Source organism: Hyla sarda, chromosome 4, assembly GCF_029499605.1.
Source record: "Hyla sarda isolate aHylSar1 chromosome 4, aHylSar1.hap1, whole genome shotgun sequence".
Classification (NCBI taxonomy): domain Eukaryota; kingdom Metazoa; phylum Chordata; class Amphibia; order Anura; family Hylidae; genus Hyla; species Hyla sarda.
In genome coordinates, this window is record NC_079192.1 from 94,587,331 (window position 1) to 94,603,203 (window position 15,873).

A 15,873-nucleotide genomic window follows, 5' to 3' on the forward strand; every position below is an offset into this window, starting at 1 on the left:
CCCATATGAACTGTGCATCTGTTTGCCCCCCATATGAACTGTGCATCTGTCTCCCCCCCCCCCATATGAACTGTGCCTCTGTCTGCCCCCCTACATATGAACTGTGCCTCTGTCATTGCCCCCCCATATGAACTGTGCCTCTGTCTGCCCCCCATATGAACTGTGCCTCTGTCTGCCCCCCATATGAACTGTGCCTCTGTCTGCTCCCCCATATGAACTGTGCCCCTGTCTGCCCCCCATATGAACTGTGCATCTGTTTGCCCCCCTACATATGAACTGTGCCTCTGTCATTGCCCCCCCATATGAACTGTGCCTCTGTCTGCCCCCCCATATGAACTGTGCCTCTGTCTGCCCCCCCCCCCATATGAACTGTGCGTCTGTCTGCCCCCCCCCCCATATGAACTGTGCATCTGTCTTCCCCCCTCCATATGAACTGTGCCTCTGTCTGCCCCCCCCATATGAACTGTGCATCTGTTTGCCCCCCATATGAACAGTGCATCTGTCTCCCCCCCATATGAACTGTGCCTCTGTCATTGCCCCCCCATATGAACTGTGCCTGTCTGCCCCCCCCCCATATGAACTGTGCCTCTGTCTGCCCCCCATATGAACTGTGCCTCTGTCTGCTCCCCCATATGAACTGTGCCCCTGTCTGCCCCCCCATATGAACTGTGCATCTGTCTGCCCCCCCATATGAACTGTGCCTCTGTCTGCCCCCCCATATGAACTGTGCCTCTGTCTGCCCCCCATATGAACTGTGCCTCTGTCTGCCCCCCCCCCATATGAACTGTGCCTCTGTCTGCCCCCCATATGAACTGTGCCTCTGTCTGCCCCCCCATATGAACTGTGCCTATGTCTGCCCCCCATATGAACTGTGCCTCTGTCTGCCCCCCCCATATGAACTGTGCGTCTGTCGGCCCCCATATTAACTGTGCCTCTGTCTGCTCCCCCATATGAAATGTGCCGTCTGCCCCCCTCCATATGAGATGTGCCTCTGTCTGCCCCCCCCCATATGAACTGTGCATCTGTCTGCCCCCCCATATGAACTGTGCATCTGTTTGCCCCCCATATGAACTGTGCATCTGTCTCCCCCCCCCCCCATATGAACTGTGCCTCTGTCTGCCCCCCTACATATGAACTGTGCCTCTGTCATTGCCCCCCCATATGAACTGTGCCTCTGTCTGCCCTCCCATATGAACTGTGCCTCTGTCTGCCCCCCATATGAACTGTGCCTCTGTCTGCTCCCCCATATGAACTGTGCCCCTGTCTGCCCCCCCATATGAACTGTGCATCTGTCTGCCCCCCCATATGAACTGTGCCTCTGTCTGCCCCCCCCATATGAACTGTGCCTCTGTCTGCCCCCCATATGAACTGTGCCTCTGTCTGCCCCCCCATATGAACTGTGCCTATGTCTGCCCCCCATATGAACTGTGCCTCTGTCTGCCCCCCCCATATGAACTGTGCGTCTGTCGGCCCCCATATTAACTGTGCCTCTGTCTGCTCCCCCATATGAAATGTGCCTCTGTCTGCCCCCCATATGAACTGTGCCTCTGTCTGCCCCCCTCCATATGAGATGTGCCTCTGTCTGCCCCCCCATATGAACTGTGAGTCTGTCTGCCCCCATATGAACTGTGCCTCTGTCTGCCCCCCCATATGAACTGTGCCTCTGTCTGCCCCCCCATATGAACTGTGCCTCTGTCTGCCCCCCATATGAACTGTGCCTCTGTCTGATCCCCCATATGAACTGTGCCTCTGTTTGCCCCCCCATATGAACTGTGCCTCTGTCTGCCCCCCCATATGAACTGTGCCTGTCTGCCCCCCCCATATGAACTGTGCCTCTGTCTGCCCCCCCCATATGAACTGTGCCTCTATGCGTTGTCCTCCCATATGAACTGTGCCTCTATGTCTGCCCCCATATGAACTGTGCCTCTGTCTACCCCCCCCCATATGAACTATGCCTTTGTGTCTGCCCCCATATAAACTGTGCCTCTATGAGCTGTCCCCCCTATGAAATGTGCATTTGAACCAGTGACTCTCCAACTGTAGCAAAACTACAACTCCCATCATGCACAGATAGAAGACCATGATGGTAGTTGTAGTTTTGAAACAACTGTAGAAATAAAGGTTGGGAAACACCTGTAAAGTACTCCAATGTCCCAGCACTGGTTTTCTGCCCAAGGTTCCACGCTGCTACGCTGCTCTGGCCTCTTCTAATTAGGCCTGTTTAGAGGGCCACCTTCATCATAGGGGAAACACTGGCCGGGCAGGGAGCAGAGAGTTCCCTCGCTCTGGTGGTGGACAGCTATTCATTTGTATCGTTGTCTTAAAGACAGAGATACATATGAATGCCAGGACAGCGGTTGCCTCCTCCTGCCGGTTCTCTGAAACGGCCAGAGGTTCAGATGACTGGTCTGCCAGTTGAGTACCGCTCCACTCCAGCTCTCCTTGTGCACAGAGCGGGAGTCGACACGCCCCCTCCATGCATCTCTACGGGGAAGCTGGAGATACACAGCGCTGGTATATCTCCGGCTTTCTCATAAAGATGCATGTAAGGGGAATGTCAACCCCTGCTCTGTGCATGAGGAAAGTCGGAGCACTGTGCAGGAGATCATGGATGGTCCCATATCAGATACTCATTTCTTATCTACAGGATAGGGTATAAGTGTCCTAAACTGGAGTACCCCTTTAAGTCTTCAGCTCCAAAACAAGGGTTCCTCTGCGCAAACTAATCTCTCCGGTGACCTATGGTTGGAGTTGGTTCAATGTGCCTCACACGTATGCCCTATATACCGGATATTGTGCCGCAACAACCAGTAAGTAAAAATGACAAATATAGCACCACAGTAAGCCAACCTGTATAGGCCTTCCACAGTAAAGTACAAGCTATGACTGTATCCTGTCTGTAACTACATCTACAGCAGTAATTTTACTTACATGTGCAAAAAAGGATGCTAGAGACTCTTCATTGAGTATATCTGCTGAAAAAAGAACTCCTGATCACCTCCTGGTCACCTCTCGGAGCTCTGACCCTGCGGTTGCCATGCTAAAGAGCACACAACTTCCTACAATCCCCCTTGCTTCCCTACACAGTAGAGATTAATGAGCAATATGCAGTTAACTGTCTCAGTGGATGCCCTAAAATGGTGGTAACTAGAGATGAGCGAACTTACAGTAAATTTGATTCGTCACGAACTTCTCGGCTCGGCAGTTGATGACTTATCCTGCATAAATTAGTTCAGCTTTCAGGTGCTCTGGTGGGCTGGAAAAGGTGGATACAGTCCTAGGAAAGAGTCTCCTAGGACTGTATCCACCTTTTCCAGCCCACGGGAGCACCTGAAAGCTGAACTAATTTATGCAGGATAAGTCATCAACTGCCGAGCCGAGAAGTTCGTGACGAATCGAATTTACTATAATTTCGCTAATCTCTAGTCGTAACCAAGGGCCACAGGGCAAACAAAAAATGCATGTAAAGGGAATTAGGAAATATATATCTAACAGGAAATTTTCAGAAATGCATCAGTGTAGACCTATTTGTCTTCGTAGTAAATCCCCATACTAACATTTCCCTCTGTGCCAAAAAGATTGTATTGTATTTGAATTTGTATATCAGAAAAAAGAGGAAACACTACCACAAGAAGACATAGTTTTATATTAGAGGGGCAAAGGTTTATGCAGTAATATCAGGAAGTATTACTTTACTGAGAGAGTAGTGGATGCATGGAATAGCCTTCCTGCTGAAGTGGTAGCTACAAATACAGTGAGGAGTTTAAGCATGCATGGGATAAGCATAAGGCTATCCTTCATATAAGATAGGGACAAGTTCTTATCTGCTGACACACTATGTTTCTATGTTTTTTAACTGAGATATTTATGCTTTTTTGGGCATCTATAAACTATATTTGCTATATTAATAGTAATCATGTTTTTTTATATTATTGGACTGGGGTCACAGATTGCTGTATCTTGGTTTACCCTTGTGTTGTTTTGTTAGTGTGGGGTAGGTTGGTCTCTTATGTAGGTTTTCAGGTCTGCACAAAAACACCCATCATCCCTTTGAGTACCATAAAGTTAATAATTTAGCAAATGAACTATATTTTACAGACATTTTTTCTCTAGGTGTGGACTCTTAGTCTTTTATTTTATCCTTTCATAGAGTTGCCGATAATGGTTCATTACCAGACACTCCTTTACAACAGATGAAAGGTTAAAAAAAAAAAAAAAAACAGAAAGAATTTAGGTACTTCAACACCTAAGACATTTTTCACACAGCTTATTGGGGTCAGTATTTTGCACCAGGATTTGCAATCCAAAACCCGGAGTGCACCCAGAACAAAGAAAAGGTGCAAATTATACTTTTAGACTTTTTGTCTGTAAAAAAACACATTTTATAGATTTAATTGCCAGCATATTTTCATTTCATATTTTTCTTCTTATATTCTTCTTATAATTTTTTTTTAGAAATGTGGGCCCCCTTTCACAGCCCCCCCCCCCCCCCGCCGCCAGCTCTCCTATGTTCCCCATCGTTTATGAAGGAAAATATGTTAAAAACACAGGAAAAGAATAACAAGAGCCATTTAGTTTAATGAGGAAGGAGGAGGGAAATATCACCATACCTATCTATTACCGCCATACTGTTAGTAACCAAATCCTGTATACCAACATTATCAATACCAATATTATCAATAATACTAGTATACAAGGAGGAATATTCTCACCATACATATTACCTTCATACTGTTACTGACCAAATACTGAGACTAATATCACCAATAATAGCAGTACACAAGGGAGAATAATACTCCACACCACAACCACTACCATTCCCCCCACATAGTGACTGTATAGAAACCACTGAACGCAGAACAATATGCCCCATACAATGCCCATATGGTGTTGACCCTGACTCTACACATGCACTGCCGACCGTATAAGTGATTAGAGTACAGTTACATCTACTGACCCACATAAGGCATCTTCTTGAAGTTTTTCTCTTTCCTTTTCTTCTCTGTCTTGCTTAGACCATCATGAAGTCTTCTTCCAACCACAATTTGCCTCCATAGAATCTGCCAGACAACAAACATTTTCGACTACACACTTTTTCAGCACATCGCCCTCCTGTTCCCTATCAGCTCCAAAATAATGCCCTTCTAGGTGCCTTGCAGTAAAAGGAAGTAGGTAGGTGTGTTGGGGGGAAGGGTAGGGGGATTGGGTGATGGTGGGTAGGCAATTTCCCCTCCCCTAATAGGTAATGTCCCCAGTAGGTAGGTATCGAGTCCCCTCTCTAAGGTACAAGACCTCAGTAGGTCGGTAATGCCCCCAGTAGGTAGGTTGTAGGTAATGCCCCCAGGTTGGTATCAGATAATGCCATATGTAGGTAGGTGATAGGTAATGCCCCTAGCTAGGTAGGTAGTTCCCCAATATGAAGGTGTGGTAGCCCTTGGGGGGTGTATGGTAGGGGTGGTATGGTACCGGTATATGAGGGGTTAATGTTAGCCCTATAGTTCGTGACGCCAGGCTGAGGGCTGGTATGCGGAGGTAATGCTCCGGCCTATCGCTGCCCTTCCCAGTAACGATAGGCGCATGAAATGACTGAAGGTCCACAAGGAGATTGAACTTGAAAACTTAAGTGCTTGCGACACATCCAGGGTACAGTAACAGTCTCATGCAAACAGTCCTTAACCCCTTAAGGGGTATTCGCTGGGCTGAATTGTCATCTGACCCCCCCTGGGCGATATGCCGGGATGCCTGCTGAACAATTTCAGCAGGCATCCGGCACCGGCTCCCCTCCGGCTAGCGGACTTGGAAACGGGGGCGTATGGATACGCCCTGTGTCCTTAAGGGGTTAAATTGCTTAGTGACTGACAGTTGTTGCGGCCCTTGAGCTATTTAGAAAGTCTCTGAATTTAGGGTAGATATTTGCAGATCCGTCCGGATTTAGCGGTTATATTAGGTCCGGTGATGCTGCAGAGTGTCTGGGGATTGATACACTCTCTATTCTGAATTACTCAGCTGTTGCCGCAAGGCTCGGGCCTAACTCACTGCGATAGTTGCTGCGCAGATCCTTCTCGTTTGACAGCCCAGGAACAAGAGAGAGAAAAGATGGCCGCCGCTCCCTTATATGGGCAGGGGGTGGGGTGAATCCGATTGGTCCGAACATCTGTCACTCACCATTACACAGAGTAATGGGATTGCATACGTCACAGGGCCTCCAAAGGTCCTTAAGCAGAATACCATAGAGTTTACCTAGTCACGTGACCCGCAGGTCCTGCAAAGCTATGGAACCGGTAATTAACTATTTATTTACACATATATATTACTATATTTACATCAACCTTACATAAATTACTAGGCTATTAGTTGGAATAGAGGTGACAAGGGGTAGGCTACACAACAGGGATCCCTACGTCCTAGGGACTCTGGCTATGGGGACCCATACATACATAGGTACCGTATAAGATGAGGTACCGGGACACCACAAACCCCCTTACTTAAGATAAGTCGGCCTCGACGTCTGTCCCATGAGACAGAGGGACTAGGACTAGAACAGGATGCTATGGAACAGGATGATCTGTACATTTGCTATACATCCTAAGTAGACTAAACACATTTACATTCTTTTGATATCTTTCCCAGTATCCGGATTAGGCAATTAGAAATCTATCTAGACATTTTAATGCTATCTAGACATTTAATGCTATCTAGACATTTAAAGAAGCTATCTATCCTTTAGTTTCTAGCTTCCTATACAACTTTATCAAACTTATTATACATTTGAAGCTTACTAGACAATTAGGCAGCTATCTGACAGGTAGTTGCTAACTCCTAAGACACTTTATTAGCTCTCTATACATTTCTATGAGGCTAAACTGAACATTAGCACATACTTCTATACATAAGGCTAACTAGACATTAGTACAGCTTTCTATAAAATTAGCTTCAAGCTGACTAGGCATTTGTATTATCTCACACATTCTATTTGCCAACAATAAGTTACCTGTTAGTTAGTACACGAAAGGTTTACTGGCTAGCCGGAAGCTAGGTCACATAAGGATGGCTGCTAGGGTCTATCGGCTACACGCTACTTATCCCTAGAGCACTTTCAAAACAACCTACTAGGTTATTCTTAGAATTACGTGTTTGTTTTTGTATTTGCAAGAGCACCTACTGGCCAGGCAGAGAATCTCACACACGCAATGAATGAAGAAGAGAAGAAGTGTACCTAACAGTGGCAGGAATTAGGTATCAACATGCTACAATTCCTAAGTGTTTTCTTTAAGTGAGACATTTATTTTGATTTATGTACTAGAAAAATTTGAAGTAGTACATTTAAGTGAGTAATCTAGGGTACTATGAGTTCAAGTACTATTTTAAGAGGGAATCCTCCCTACTATTTTTTGTTGAGAAACATGCTAGCGATGGGCGACAGCAATAATACTTCCCTCATAGGAGCCGAGGTGTCCCCTGTGAAGCTACCTACTAAACACTTCTATCATTTTATACATTTATATGTACAAGAATTAGTTGTGTTTTTAGTGTTGAGTGTACACGTGCAGTACGTTGATATTTTCTGTGTACAGCTCTGACTTACTTTTTATGTACATAGACGTTAGACTATTTTCTTATGTACCACCTTTACTTACTACTTATGTACACAGACACGAGGATACCTTCCTGTGTACAGAACCATATACATATTTACGATACATTTATCAACACTCCAACATGTTTCAGATGCATTCACCCGATAAGTGCAACATTTATCATAAGAGTTCTTATGACGCGGCTGGTATATACATAAAGCAGACGTGTAAGGATCAGCAGTCCACCTACACTAGGAGTTCATAGGAAGGGAAAGGTAAACACGGCCTTACCACAAATCAGCCGGGTACAGTCCTAATAAATCTCCTACAAGCTAGGAGTCTCTTGACCTAATAGTCAGGCACAAGCTTAGTGGTTACGTTGCTGAACTTTGAACTGGAACAACTTAGCACAGTCCTGCTAGGCACAATTCTTGAACTTGGTTGCTGTAAGACAAAATGGTTAGACAGAAAAACAATATGACATTACTTTAGAGTCTCTTTAGAAGATGTTCTTTTTTACTCTTGTAGTGCCTCTCTTGGTTCCCCTATATCTGCCAACATCAGGGGCAGGATTAGACTTAACATAGCTTTGCCACACCACATTGGTGAGGATAGAGTGGTGGAAAGCAGCTTGAGAAGGGGTTATAGGCTTACTAGCCGGGATCACAGTGGGGCAATAGGGTTTGAGCACCATCTCCAAATTAGGAGCAACCCATGACCCTTTCGTTGGTACCTTAGGAACTGGCAAACTCTCACTGCTCTGAGAGGGCCTTGGTACATCTGTGGGTACCCCAGGGTTAGATACTCTCTCACTGCTACGAGAGGGTCTAGGTACCAACTTGGGTGGCCGCAACTTTGGCCTGTTTTTTCACCCTGTGCAGAACTCGACTCTCGACGGTATGAAGAAGATGATGAACTTGACTCTTTACTGTACATAAAAGATGATGAACCTGACTCTTTAGGCTCCTCCTCCTTGGGTACGCTGGTGGAGGCTTTAGGAGCAGACCTCGTCGGCCTCAAGTTGAAGGGATCGGACTCCCAATCTGTTGACGGGAAACATTTGAAAGGAAGCCGTGTTGGGGTTGTTGACCTGTGACCACCGCAGCCCATTCTCCACGAAGGCTCTGGACGGGGGTGTACTCCACAATTTCACCCACCTCCAAGGTGTAGAACTTCTTATGGAGATATGGCCTTTGCACTGCTTGCCGACCTACAAGGATGGTCTGCTCAGTGTGGCAGTTAAGGAGTGTCCCATAACCTCTGACCTTGTCGAACTTGGCCACAGTTGCTCTTCTCCTTTCTAATGGCTCCTCCCCTTCTCGGGGGTGATCCCATTTACGGATGTACAATGCCTCCATTTCTTTGGTATTGTCTTGGTACCGCACTCTTTCTTCATAAGGCAAATGCACATGCTTGGGAGCATAGAGTTCTTTGTATCGGGCCTTTAACTTTTCCATCAATTGGGCCAGCTCGGCTTCTTGACGTGCCCTTTATCTTTTTGCAGTTGGGATTGGTTGGAGTGGCTTCCCAGGTAAAGGTTGAAGTACTCTGTGCATGTACTCGATCAGCTCCGGCTCATCTCCGAACACCCATTGCGGCAGCTTTGGTGAGCACGGTCGTGCACTTGACAAGCTTGATCGAGGAATGACCTCAGGGCTGGAGGAGGAAGAATAGGCCACCTCTGGCGGGGTACTCACAGCAGACTCCTCTGACGGGATCTCGGCCCACGAGCCCAAGGTTCTGTGATGAGGGGACAATCTCACCGGTGACGCACCTCCAGGTGTCCCTGCACTGTTCGCTGAAGGTGTCTCTGGCCAATCGTTGTCATCATCAGGCGGTGGGGGAAGTTTGCAGGCCCCCTCTTCATCTAATGACAACCGCTGCAGAGGGTCAGCAAGCTCTTGAAAAAGTTGGGCTGCGACTGCCACAACTTTGTGTTTCTGGCGCCATTTTGCCAACTTGACCACGTGGAACGCTGCTCTCCGCCATGTCTGTACTCTCCGGCTCTCTCTGCAGACTGAAGAGGTTGTTCTGTGTGGCGTCTTTTATAGTGGGCTTCTCCAAAATGGCGCTGCATCTCTGAGTTCCCTTTGGGCTGGGATACAGCAACTTGGCGTCCACGCCCAGGGGCAGGGCGGGGCGCAGTGCAGGCTTTCTTCGCACGCTTTTCCGGCAGCAGTTCGGCTCCGCCTGTGCCGACCGGACCAGAGGATCGTAGCACGAACTCGTTGCGCAGTTTACACATTTCAACTGTAGACAAATCTTCGCCTCCCCCCTTACTTTTCTCTTGGCCCCCTTGTATGGTGCCCCACAAGCACCGCTTTTGTACACAGCAACGCATGAATAAAGTTTGCGTTCTGTGGGGGGGGGGGGGGAGTACACTTTCACTAGTGGCAATAGTAGGCACACACCCGAATCCTATTCGTGCAACGCCAAAAAGGCTTTGTGGTAGCCCTTGGGGGGTGTATGGTAGTGGTGGTATGGTACTGGTATATGAGGGGTTAATGTTAACCCTATAGTTTGTGACGCCAGGCTGAGGGCTGGTATGCTGAGTTTATGCTCCGGCCTATCACCGCCCTTCCCAGTAACGATAGGTGCATGAAATGACTGAAGGTCCACAAGGAGATTGAACTTGAAAACTTTACTTAAGTGCTTGCGACACATCCATGGTACAGTAACAGTCTCATGCAAACAGTCCTTAAATTGCTTAGTGACAGACCGTTGTTGCGGACCTTGAGCTATTTAGAAAGTCTCTGAATTTAGGGTAGATATTTGCAGATCCGTCCGGATTTAGGGGTTATATTAGGTCCGGTGATGCTGCAGAGTGTCTGGGGATTGATACACTCTCTATTCTGAATTATTCAGCCGTTGCCGCAAGGCTCGGGCCTAACTCACTGCGATAGTTGCTGCGCAGATCCTTCTCGTTTTACAGCCCAGGAACAAGAGAGAGAAAAGATGGCTGCTGCTCCCTTATATGGGCAGGGGGCGGGGTGAATCCGATTGGTCCGAACATCTGTCACTCACCATTACACAGATTAATGGGATTGCATACGTCACAGGGCCTCCAAAGGTCCTTAAGCAGAATACCATAGAGTTTACCTAGTCACGTGACCCGCAGGTCCTGCAACGCTATGGAACCGGTAATTAACTATTTATTTACATATATATATTACTATATTTACATCAACCTTACATAAATTACTAGGCTATTAGTTGGAATAGAGGCAACAAGGGGTAGGCTACAAAACAGGGATCCCTACTTCCAAGGGACTCTGGCTATGGGGACCCACACATACATAGGTACCGTATAAGATGCGGTACCGGGACACCACAAAGGTATTAGGTCATGCCCACAGTAGGTAGTGCCCTCAGGTAAGTAATGCCCACAGGTTGGTAACGCCCCAAGATGTCCTCTTACAAAAAAAAAAAAAGGACAAAAAATAAATAAAAAATCCAACTCACCTTTCTGCCGATCCTGCACTAATATTGGGCTCCCTGGATCCTCTAGAGCGGCGCCGGACTTCTCTGGCAGGCTGCATGATGAAATGACATCATTACATGGTTTCCAGCGTAAGTCTACACTCCTGTACTAAATTACGTACGCTATTTGCGTAGTGTGCATACAGGAGCAGGAGACTGCTCTACGTACATTACATACGCAATAGACATGAATGGAGGGGACATGGCGTGACATCATGAGGGGTGTGACATGGTGTCACGTCTCCAGTCCCAGACACACAGAGGTTTCCAAGGCTGGACAACAGCCCGACATAGAATGCAGATGCTGCAAGGAAATCGTAGGGGGGTCCAAGAGGCAGGCCCCCGCAATCAGACATCTTATCCTCTATCCTTAGATAATGCCCCCTGAGGAAGCAATCTGTACTTGAAATGCGAGTTGGGGTGGTGTGCTGCTTATAAGGGCTCTATGAGTAAGATTTGATGGCGACATTTACAACGATTTTGAGACTGTTTTAAGGTTATTACTACAAACAGGCAAGGTAGAATATCATCACAGCAGTTCAGACCACAGGGAACAGAGGGTAATGCTCTCCAATGAGCCTGCAGACAGTCATGAGTAACACTCAAATTCATACAGGTACAGGGTGGTCTATTTCCAGAAAAATAGGGGAAGATTTATCAAAACCTGTCCTGAGGAAAAGTTGCTAAGTTGCCCATAGCATCCAATCAGATCGCTTCTTTCACTTTTCAGAGGCCTTTTTCAAAAATGAAAGAAGCGATCTGATTGGTTGCTATGGGCGACTCAGCGACTTTTCCTCTGCACAGGTTTTGCTAAATCTCCCCAACAGTACATGTGTAGTCCACATATATAGAAAAAGTAGATGGCACTCACCAGTATTCATGTGCAAAAATCTTCGTTATTAAAGTGCATAAAATGTATGCTTAGCACAGACAGGCTCGCATCGCTGGCTTGTTCGTAAGATACAATCAGTATATTTAGGATATTACTGCTGATAACAACATAGAAGTAAATAGCAGCATGAATTTTTTTTTTAGGCGGACCTTTTAACAGGAAAACCATGGGTATAAATAAGCACATGATGAGATAGGGCTAGTCATCAGAATTCTGGGCATACCTTTAATCTCCATAGTCCTTTCTAGCACCGAGATTCATTTGCATATTGTGTTTTTGCCCTATTGTGTGCTTATCCACTTTTATTTGCAATTGCCTTTTTGACCCTGACATTCAGAGAAGAGAGCCTTAGTCGCGCAGAAGAACCACTACAAAAGGAAATCTCATGCTGGACCAATGGCTTAGCAATGTATTACATGGTAACCTAGTCATTTGAATTGGTGCTCTGTTCCTATAGTGTCTGCGTGAAAATATGTATCAGCTTCCCTTTCAAGAATAGCTACTTTTTAGGGGTTTCAGCAGGTAACCCTGAGTGGACTTCCTTTACAGAAGGGATATTCCAGTTGAGGGTTTTCCCCACTATAGACCATTTTGGCAAGGCTATGTCACAACTGTCTGACCGAATATATCAATGCTTGGTGCTGTAGACCATGAAGATTCTTTACTACAAAGTACCAATGGTGCCCTTGACTATGAAGGAACCGCAACACAGCCTTTCACATGAGTGTAATACAGTAGCATTTTTGGGTTCTAATGACCTGGGCTTACAGCATTGTGTGATCTATGATACTGTCAGTTCAGGTCTCTAGACTCATGAATGGGCCAAAACATGTGGCCATAATACAGATGTAAAAAGTAAATTGTAATCGTAGGGTAAAACTGGCCTAATTCTCTTAAATGGAGATGTATTGGCAACAGTTCTGTTCGGTGGAATATCATACCTGTATATTTTACTCCATGTTACGTGGTACTTCATACACAGGCGTTTCCTTAGGGTCTCTGCTTTGAAGTTAGGGGTACGGATGACCCACTGGAGGTGAGTTCATAATGGAAGATGACCGCAATGTTTGATGACATTATTTTAAAGTATCTGTAAAAGAAGTCAAAAAAAATTTTCTCTGAAGAAGATTTGATCAAAAAACTTTCCTGGCCCATATGAGTTATTCTCTCAAAGTGTTAGGCTAAGTTTCTACTTGTTATTTTTGTGGCTCCAAAAAACGAGAGAAAAAAACGCCAGAAAAAAATGCCACAGCATTTTTCTGTGTTTGGCATTTTTTTCTTGCGTTTTTTCTGGCGTTTTTGCCTTACAGTGGAAATTGCATTTTTGGCCCCTTTGGCATCTTTTTTGGTACCCAAAATTAGCTGGGCACCAAAAAAAAAAAAGGATGCAGTAGTGATGGGGAAAAAATTTTTTTTAACGAAATTTATATTTTTTATAACGAAATTTTTATTCATTTCGAATAAAGTGTTTGTGTTTCACTTTTTTCTCAGTTTTTTACATTTTTTTAGGTAGTACTACTACTCCCAACATGGAACAGACTGTTCAACGATGAAACATAGAAACATAGAATGTGTCAGCAGATAAGAACCATTTGGCCCATCTAGTCTGCCCAATAATCTGAATCCTATCAATAGTCCCTGGCCCTATCTTATATGAGGGATAGCCTTATGCTTATCCCATGCATGTTTAAACTGCTTCACTGTATTTGTAACAACCACTTCTGCAGGAAGGCTATTCCATGCATCCACTACTCTCTCAGTAAAGAAAATGGGAGTAGCAGTACCTGTACTAATAGACATATCGCCCTGGGTGTCAGTCGTGACACCCGATTTGATCGTCCATAATATAGCAGAGATGCGGAGCAGCTCCATACAGCACTCACATCTCTGTTCTGTACTCCGGCTGGCCAATGATGTGAATAGAAATTCACATCACTCATTCATATTTTCCGCCCAGATTGGGGATTGGCCAGATGGTTGCAGCCAATCACAGCTGCAGGGAAATTTGAATGAGTGATGTTCTATTCACATCAGTGGCCGGAGTACAGAGCAGAGATGCGGAGCGCAGGAGAAAGCCGCTCCCCATCTCTGCAATAGATAGGAAGATCGCATCGGGTGTCAGGAGTGACACCCGCTGTGATCTGTCCTTAATTACAGGTACTACTACTCCCAACACGGAGCACACTTTTCTCCACGCTGGGAGCTGTAGTACCTGCATTATTAGACAGATCGCAGCGAGTGTAAATTCTGACACCTGTTGCGATCTGTCTATTAATGCAGGTACTACAGGTTCCAGCATGAAGCAGAGTGTACTCCATATTGGGAGCAGTAGTACCTGCAGTTAAGGAAAGATCACAGCGGATGTCACTCCTGACACCCGCTGTGATCCTCCTGAATAATGTATAGATGTGGCCAGCCGCTCTTATATGGTCCCCTACACTGACGTATATATACACCTATTCATATTTCCCAGAGAGTTGAGATTGGCTGGAACCATCTGACCAATCACAGCTCTCTGTGGGAAATATGAATAGGTGTATATATAGGGCAGTGTAGGGGACCATAGAAGAGAGGCCGACCGCATCTATACAGTATACAGGAGGATCAAAACAGACCTGGGACGATCTGTCAATTAGTACAGGTACTACTACTCCCATGATGGAACAGTGTGTTCCATGCTGGGAGTAGTAGTACTACCTAAAAAAATGTAAAAAAGTAAGAAAGAAAGAAAGTGAAAAACACACACATACTACATTTTTATTATTGTCGGCTACATTTTTAGTGTCCTGCCCGCACACATAAATTGATCCCTGTTTTAAAAATGTATAAAAATGTTGTTATAAAAAAGATAAATTTCATTAGATACAATTTTTCCATTACTACTGTATCTTTATTTATACATTTTTTATTGGTACCCCACGAAATTTTATTAAAAAAGGTATCTCCATCACTTTTTTGATCTCTAAAGTCCAAAAAAGAATAAAAACCGCCTGCATAAACGCCAAAGTTGAAACCCTAATGTAGTTTTTCTTGCCGTTTTTGTACTCCCATAGACTTCTATGGGAGAAAAACGGCATGATTTCAGGGAAAAAAAAAACGCCATTAGCTCAACATGCTGCGACTTTGGAAACCACCAAGGAGCTAAAAAAGAGTGAAAAAATGGCAAAAGGATTAAAAAAACGCAAAACTGAAAAACACCAAGTGGAAAAAGAATTTTGCGATTTCTCATTGATTTACAGCTAAAATCTGTCCGCAACGTTTTTTGTTCGAAAAAACGCCATGCGGCAGATTTGGCATTTTTCTCCGTTTTTCCACAAAATAAACAAGTGGAAACTTAGCCTTACTGTCATTTATATAAACTTTTGACATGTCTTTCATACATATCAAAAGTTCAGATCGGCCCAGGTCTCATCCCTGTAACCCACTGCTATTGTGATCTATTATCAGGTCAGATTACACTCAATAGACTATAATAGAGCATATTAATCGGATCTGGCAGCAGGCTGGGGAGTGAAGTGCACTTCCGTGTGCTTCACCAATTTATAACTCACAATTGCAGCAGGTCTCAGGATAACATGTCAAAAGTTTATATAATTGACAGTAATGCTTTAACTGCAGGTCATGGCAGGGTTCATGTAGCTTATTTTAATGGGTTGCTTAAACATTAAAGTGTACCTGTCACTTATAATAAAACACCCTGGCCCAAGTGGTAATACAAGTGCATCAATGCAAATACAGCAAGATAAGTAAGCACAATAAAAAGATAAAACACAATACTGGCATGGGCCATTAATTCAATACAACGATCTCTCAGGTTACAATATTTTCAACATACAATGGTCTCTCCTGCACTATTGTAACTTGATACCATACTCAACATATGTATTAAACAAGGCAAAGTCCAGCGTAGTTTTTCAAGCAATG

General features: G+C 45.1%; 1 protein-coding gene across 2 annotated transcripts in view; it reads right to left on the reverse strand.

The window, feature by feature from the left end:
* The window catches only part of PAQR5 (progestin and adipoQ receptor family member 5), a 91,958-nt gene that overhangs the window by 52,408 nt on the left and 23,677 nt on the right, over positions 1–15,873 (reverse strand). For both annotated transcript variants that reach the window (XM_056571611.1, XM_056571610.1), the window contains exon 2: positions 12,891–13,039. The gene's annotated coding sequence lies outside the window, so the exon portion shown is untranslated. The remainder of the gene's footprint in view (positions 1–12,890; positions 13,040–15,873) is intronic.